The sequence below is a fragment of the Hemiscyllium ocellatum genome, chromosome 42, assembly GCF_020745735.1.
Source record: "Hemiscyllium ocellatum isolate sHemOce1 chromosome 42, sHemOce1.pat.X.cur, whole genome shotgun sequence".
NCBI classification, from domain to species: domain Eukaryota; kingdom Metazoa; phylum Chordata; class Chondrichthyes; order Orectolobiformes; family Hemiscylliidae; genus Hemiscyllium; species Hemiscyllium ocellatum.
In genome coordinates this window covers 22771057-22779255 of record NC_083442.1, presented here as the reverse complement: position 1 = coordinate 22779255, position 8199 = coordinate 22771057, and the positions used below count along the sequence as shown (strand labels likewise).

Below are 8199 nucleotides of genomic sequence, written 5' to 3'. Positions count from 1 at the left end.
TTGTTATCTGACAGTTTATGATTTTGTTTTTGGTTGGCATGAGGAAGAATCAGTTATTGCACATCAAAATTGAATGTAATTTTAAAAATCGATAATCTCTACCAAAGATTTGTCAATCTCTGGTTTTTGGTCAGGCTTTACAAGGAGCTGTTTACATGTTGCTGCTTGTGCAATATTTCAAATTCCCATTTCATCAGAATTTGGCAATGACTTCATGACAAAATTCTCATCCTTGCTTTCAAATCCTTCCACCATCACGTTGCTCCTTACTTCTGCAACCAACTTTAGCGTTACAACCCTTTGATAGCTCTATGTTTTTCGAACTCTGACCCCTTATTTCAATCATTCCAAAGGAGCTCAATTATTGCGTTTGATTATGTGAGTCTGTTGACAATTGGTGCTCACCGTGCATGGTTAGTTAGACCTGGTTGGAGACTCACAGGTCAGTAACAGGAACAGTCAGAAGACAGAGCTAAAATCATGGAGCAGACATTTTAAAGCACTGTGAATCAGACTTGTATATACATCAAAACTAAAGGCATTGTTGCATAGATCTCAGAGATAAATTTACATCTCTCTGAGCCTGAAGTTCTAAAGTTGCATTCCTAAATATCTCCATCTCTGTGCTGTTCCTCCTTTAAGGCAATACTTGAAAGATGCTTCCTGTCTGAACCATCTTAATACTTCATGTGTAGCTTGGTGTCAGGTTTTCTTTGATAATACTGCAATTAAATACTTGGCAATATCAAAGATGTTATCTAACTACAAGTGATCATTGGAGATTTGAGGCTAATTGTTTGGAAACATAGAGGAGACCTGAGATTGTACAACCATGTCCTTCGTTGCTTGAGGGATGGAGTTGAAAAACAGGGAGTTTATGCTGCAGCTGAATAAGGTCCTGGTGAGGCCACCCCCGGAGTACTGCTTGAGAAAGGATGTCATGACACTAAAGGGGATGCAGAGAGAGTTCAGAGGGTTGGCTGATGAGGAGAGATTGAGTAGACTGGGACTATTCTCATTGGAATTTAGAAGAATGAGAGGGGAATCTTATAGAAATGTATGAAATGATGAAGAGAATAGATAATATAGAAAGAAGGGAGGTTGTTTCCAATGGTGGGTGAAACTAGAACTGGGGGGAATAGACTCAAAATAAGGGGGAGCAGATTAAGGACTGAGTTGAGGAGGAACTTTTTCTCCCAAAGGGGTGTGAATCTGTGGAATTTCCTGCCCACTGAAGCAGTTGAGGTTACCTCGTTAAATGCTTTTAAGGCAAAGATAGGTAGATTTTTTGAACAGTAAAGGAATTAAGGGTTATGATGAGTGGGCAGGTAAGTGGAACTGAGACCTCGAAAAGATCAGCCATGATCTTATTGAATGGCGGAGCAGGCTCAAGAGGTCAGATGACCTACTCCTGCTCCTATTTCTGATGCTTTCACACTGGTTCCCTGTGCTCCGGGACTCTGAATAATTCCCTTCCAAATTTGATCTGTTAGCTGAATCAGTAATGTTTTAAAGTTAGGAAAAGTGATATATTATAGCTGATCAGTTTAATTCTTCATCAGAGAAAAGAGTTTCAATAGGAATGAGGAATGAGAATAGTCATTTGGAAGTCCAGTGGTACTGTGTGGTGCAAAGGCTAAATTAATGGTGAGGGAAACATTACCATGCAAAAGAATTGAACTGCAAGTGTCATTGGAGAGGCAAGACAGAGAACACACACGTGCATGTAACTTCAAAACACTTTCGAGCTAAGGAAATATTTTTGTGTACCATCATTGTTGCAACAGGGAACACTCAGCAGCTACCTTGCACACAGCAAGATCCCAAATCAGCCATCATAAACGCGATGCGAGGACTCTGTATCATTGGTGCTGAGAGAAGGATGGATGTTAACTGGGGGAAATCCCCTGCTCTCCTTTAATTTGTGCCGCAGGATCTTCACCCTGTGTAGACTGGGTCTCAGCCGCGGGCCTAATGTTACACGGGCTCGAGGAATATTGTTCATGGGGAAGGGCTCCTGTGAATATTGTGGGAGAAAGTGAGGACTGCAGATGCTGGAGATCAGAGCCGAGAGTGTGGTGCTGGCAAAGCACAGAAGACCAGGCAGCATCCGAGGAGCAGGAGACTCAATGTTTTGGGCAAAAGCCCTCCATCAGGAATGAGACTGTGAGCCGAGGGGAGGTAGAGAGATAATTGGGAGGGGATGGAGCTGGGGGAAAGGTAGCTGAGAGTGCAATAGATAGATGAAGGTAGCGGTAATGGTGATAGGTCGGAGAGAAGGGTGGAGCGGATAGACGGGAAGGAAGATCGTGGTGTGTGGTGCTGTGGGAGTAACAGGGGATCCACCAGAGGAGAGAATCTGCCTCTTGGTTCTGTTTTTTTATTATTAATGCTCATGTCTTCAGGCACTAGTAGGTAATGTCCCTGACATTCATGAGAGCACCTTGTCAATCCGAATTCAGAAGGTGACTGATGGACTGGTTCCCAGAAGATGACAGGTTCATCCATTTTGTTTCTCTCCCAGCAATTCTCTGAGGCAAATTGCCAAGCAACAGCTCATCCTATTGGTGGCTTCTCCAGAGCCTCAGGTGGGATGGACTGCAATTTTGCGGAGATACAGTTCCTGTCAGCCAGACAACAGAACACATCAATTGCAAGGATTTTGGTGCATGTACTGACAGTGGCACTGCTGAAAGATTGATTTTTCAAATGAATGCAAGTTCCTAAAGAGGTCAATGCGTGACTTCTTCCACCTGAGGTGGGTGTCTATTCTTGGTTATGTAAAATTCTCAGTTAATTGTTGCGTGTGTTTCAGGCAGAGGATGAGGAATCAAGAGTTACAGGAAATTGGCCATGAGGAATGTCAGATCAGCCACAACCCTACTGAATGGCAAAGCAGGCTCGAGGGGTCGAATGGTCATGGCCTTATGGTCTCACAAGGGGAACATTACAAGAGAATGCATTAATTCCAATGTTAAAGTGAAGGTAATGTTGCCATAGTCCCCTGAGCACCAAGAGTGATCATATATATAAAAAAAAATATAAAGCCTTGGTAAGCAATCATTTTAAATACATAGAATCCCTACAGTGTGGAAGCAGGCCATTTGGCTCTTTGAGCCCACACCACCCCTCCAAAGAGCATTTCACCCAGATCCACCAATGACCCCCCCCCCCCACCAACACACACACACACACACAAACACACACACTCCTGACTCTATAAATTTGCATTTCTTATGGTTAATCCACCTAACCTGCACATCCCCGAACACTATGAGCACTTTAAAATGGCCAAATCCACCAAATGCACCCATTTGCTCTGTGGGAGACCAGAGCACCCAAAAGAACCCCACACAGAACCTCACCCTGGGAGAAAATGCAAACTCCACACAGACAGTTTCCCAAGGCTGGAAACAAACTTGCATCCCTGGCATTGCAAGGCAGTAGTGTTAACCACTGAGCTACTGTTCCCCCCATTATACCACACATGATTAAAGTAATACATTGATTAGGGAATAAATAATAGCAACATATTATAGATGCTGGAAATTTGAAATAAAATATCTGAGTTTTCCAAGAACCGGACAGAAAACATTAACTCCATTTCTCTCTTCTCAGATGCTGCCAGACCTGCTGAGTTTCTCCAATATTGCTATAATTGATTCAATGTTACTGGAGAAAGATGGTGTTCAGGTGTTCTGACTGAATTAGTAACCCAGGCTCTGGATTAATCCTACAAATTCCACCATGGTGGTTGGTGGATTTAATTGCAATTAACCAAATCTTTCATTATGAAGTGAGCCTCAATAATGGTGACCATTAAAATTCTTACTCACGTGGCTCACTAAAATCCTCAGTTGGGAATAGAAGTCTACTGTCTTTGCCTAGTCTGGCCTACATATGAGTCCAAAGTGATTGACTCTTAAAAACCCCCTGAAATGACCAACGAACCAATTGGATTCAAGGGCAGTTAGGGCTGGGCAACAAAAATGCAGGGCTGGCCAGATGCCCCCATGCCATGACAATATTTGGGGTAAGACCTCACAGGAAAAGAGCCAATCCAAACTGATTGCAGGAGGAAATGTGAGTGTAGATGAGAAGACTAAGTTGACCCAATTTAGCTCATCTTCAGGGACCAGCCAACTCAAAACATGGATAAAAGCTCACTCCATAACCGAACTGGAAATCTCACCAACCTCCAAAAGGACAATTTCTATTGCACTTAAAGAAGAAGTTAGAGTCTGGCAAGACCTTCTTTCTCCAACACATTCGATGGTGACATTTCTGTGTTACTGTATCTAACCATGTTTGTAGCCAGTCAGCCTATTACTGAAACTGAGCGTGAACATAAAATCATAGTTTCCACTTTTTCTATAATTCTAAAGAAATAAAACTCCTCAACATAAACCAGGTAAACAGGAAGACACTCTCTTATGTATAAAATAAAATTAATAATTTTTCTCCTGACTGTGGGACAGAGCAAGGTCCTATGTTTGATTGGTAGGGTGAGGAACAATTGAGTTGCACGTACCTATACTCTCTGAAGTTTCGAAGATTGTGTGGTAATCCCATTGTGATGTGTAAGATTCTGTGAAGGATGTATAAGATTCACAATTCGCATACCGTCGCAACAGACCGATGCCATTTCGCTGGCCCTACACTCAACCCTGGAACATCTGGATAACAAGGATACAGATGTCATGCTCCTACTTATTGACTATAGCTCCACCTTCAATACCATAATTCTAACCAAAGTAATCACTAAACTCCTTGATCCAGATGTCTGCTCCACCTCCTGCAACTAAATCCTTAACTTCCTGACTCACAGACTGCAATCAACAAGAATAGGCAACAGCACCTTCTTTATGATAATGCTCAACACCAGAGCCCTGTGTAGCTGCATACTCGGCCCCTTACTATACTCAGCATACAGTCATGATGGTGTGACCAAATTTCATCCCAGCTCCATCTACAAGTTCGCTGGTGACCTGTTTGTTTAGGTTGGACCTCAAACAATGACAAGATAGAATACATGGAAGGGATAGAGTGCTTTGTGTTGTGATCTAAAGATAACAATCTCTCCATCAACATCAGCAGAACAAAAGAGCTGGTCATTAAATTCAAAGTGGAGGGCAAGACCCTGTCTACACCAATGAAGCTAAAGTGGAGATGGTCGAGAGCATCAAGTTCCTCGGTGTGAGGATCACCAACAATCTGTGCTGGATCATCCACGTTGTGTGGTGCAATGGTTAACAAAGCAAAACAATGCCTCTATTTCCAAGGGAGGCTAAGAAAGTTTGGCATGTCTGTAAAGACACTTAACAACTTTTACGGATGCATCGTAGAAAGCAACTGTATGTATCATGGCTTGGTACAGCAACTGCTGTGCCCAGCATTGTGAGAAACTACAGAGAGTTGTGGACACAGCCCAATGCATCGCACAACCTTCCATCCATTGACTCCAACAATGCTTCTCGCTGCCTCGGGAAAGCAGGCAACATCATGTAGGTTCCATAGTGTAGTGGTTATCACGTCTGCTTTACACGCAGAAGGTCCTGGGTTCGAGCCCCAGTGGGGCCATCGCAATTTCTGTGGGCGGCACGGTGGCACAGTGGTTAGCACTGCTGCCTCACAGCGCCTGTAGACCCGGGTTCAATTCCCGACTCAGGCGACTGACTGTGTGGAGTTTGCACGTTCTCCCCGTGTCTGCGTGGGTTTCCTCCGGGTGCTCCGGTTTCCTCCCACAGTCCAAAGATGTGCGGGTCAGGTGAATTGGCCACGCTAAATTGCCCGTAGTGTTAGGTAAGGGGTAAATGTAGAGGGTATGGGTGGGTTGCGCTTCGGCGGGTCGGTGTGGACTTGTTGGGCCGAAGGGCCTGTTTCCACACTGTAAGTCTAATCTAATCTAATCATCAAAGACTCCCCCCCCCCCCCATTCCCAGTTATAAATCTTCCAACCTCATCCATCAGGCAGAAGATACAAAAGCTTAAACACAACGCCAGCAGATTCAAGAACTGCTTCTTCCCTGCTGGCAATAGGCTTTTGAATGGATCTCTCAAATTTTAAATTAAATATTGATCCTGCTCTCTGTGCACCTTCTCTGTAGCTGTAACATTGTACTCCTCGCTCTGTTCTATTACCCTCATGCACTTTTTATGGTATGATCTGCCTGCACTGTGCACATAACAAAACTTTTCACTGTACATACGCACATGTGACAATAATAACCAATTCAAAGATTCTGACAGGATGGTTTCTTGACCTTCAACTGGGCTTTGCTGAACAAAGGGGCAAGGGACCAGGATAAGGAGGCAACAATTTGAGGACTGAGATGAAGAGAAATGTCTGTATTCAGAGAGTTGTAAATCTTTAGAAATCCCTATCCCAGTCAGGAAATGGTAACGTGGTGCTACTGTGTTACGACACGGGATAAACCCTCTTGCTTAATTTAAAGCAGCAACATGGAAAAGATTTATCCCATGCAGTAATCTGCAAAAATTCGAGAGGTCAAGAACTATTTAAAGTAAAAATTAACAACTTTATTTCTTAAAGAATAACAAAGAATAATTAACTAACACCAAATTACAACTCCTTCCTCTAACCTAACTTTTACCTTCCCCTTCAACGATACTAGTCCAATAAAACTCCCAATTAAGATTTACGAAACAAAACCTCTTATCTCAAAACCAGGCAGCTTTCTATTTTTCTGTGTCACTGTCTTCTTTTCTTCTTCTTGGTAATTCTGCTTCACACGTTATTGATCGATAAAGGTACCTTTAAGAGATCTATTTTTCTGGGCAGTATGCAAATGTCTTTGGCTTGGTAGTTCTCCTCTCAACTGTTCAATTTCCCCAGTCTTATACCCCCAAAGCATCAGATTGTGCCATTGGCTTTTAAGATTGCCAGTATACTAACTGCAAACTGGATTGGAGTTTGGTATTTGTTTTGCGGTATATTTAAACTAATTGGTTTAATTCAAATCTGTTTTTGTAACCAACTACCCTAGCTACCCCAGTAGCTGAACCACATGTTGATTTAGTATCTTATTGAGAACACTTGGTGCTGTCACTGCTAGATTTTAACTCTCTTAAAAGTACAGTACACCCACATCTTCATAACAATTGTCACTGAACTAATAAGCTAGACATCTACTCAGGGAGCTTGGAATATAATATCACAATGATAGCTGGTGGAATTTGACTTTAATTAATACAATCTGGAATTGAATTCCTGCTAGTAGCAACAATGGTGGACAAGAAACAATACGTGATTCTTGTAAAATGTCAGCTCAGTCATGATTGTTCATTGGAGGAAGGAAGTATACCCATGCATATCAGGTCTGGCTCACATATGACTCCAGACCCATAATGATGTGGTTGACTCTTATCCAGTAAAAGGGCAGTTAGGGATGGGTAACAAATGCTGGACTTGCTACAAAAGAATAAAACACAAAAGTAATACTCAGGCATTGAGTAAAATGGAATTTTAAGTTAGGCAAATGGAGTAGTGTGGAGAATAAACCATGACATTATTGAATGGTGGAGCAGGTGGAAGGGACCATGTCTCAGATTTGTAAGATCCAAGCGATTGGGTTCAGCTGGGTTCTGGCAGAGATGGAGATTGGCATGAAGCTGATGCTGTCTTGGTTTAGGCTGCAAAGACCCAGGATAAGACTGGAGAAAGAGTTTCACTTTGTCAAAAGCTACACTTCTGTCACCTGACGCGTAAGCTTTTCATCGCTGCTTTTCACTGAAAACAATCGATGATCTTGTTTCGCCTTGTAAAGAGGTATTTTGAGGAAGTTGTTGAAATCATGTAATTTAGCTCGAGGTTGACATTGATTCTGATGATGTCAGCCTTTTTCCATGGGAACAGGTGAAGGCAATGACACCTCACAAAATTGGTTTCAAGCGTTTTTAGCAGACCCTTGTCATTAAGATTGATTGTGTCCACTAGGGCTGCAGATGTTGTATTTTACAATTACATCACTCTTTGTCTCTGATAAGACAGATAGTGTATGATTGGTTACATCTCATTGTATAACCGGAAAACCATTTCAAAGGATGAGTTGGTCTTCTGATGTAACTCACCCTCACTTTTGTCCTCAACAATTTATCACACCCACCTGACGTTTTTTTCAAAACAAAAATCAGATCGAAGGTTTGAATTCTGAAGAAAGGCTGCATAGACTCAAACTT

At 42.4% G+C, this 8199-nt stretch overlaps 1 non-coding gene across 1 annotated transcript; it reads left to right on the top strand.

The window, feature by feature from the left end:
• Nucleotides 1–5507: 5507 nt before the first annotated feature.
• On the top strand, nucleotides 5508–5580 carry trnav-uac (transfer RNA valine (anticodon UAC)). Its single transcript has one exon. It is a non-coding gene; the product is annotated as a tRNA-Val (tRNA).
• Nucleotides 5581–8199: the final 2619 nt, after the last annotated feature.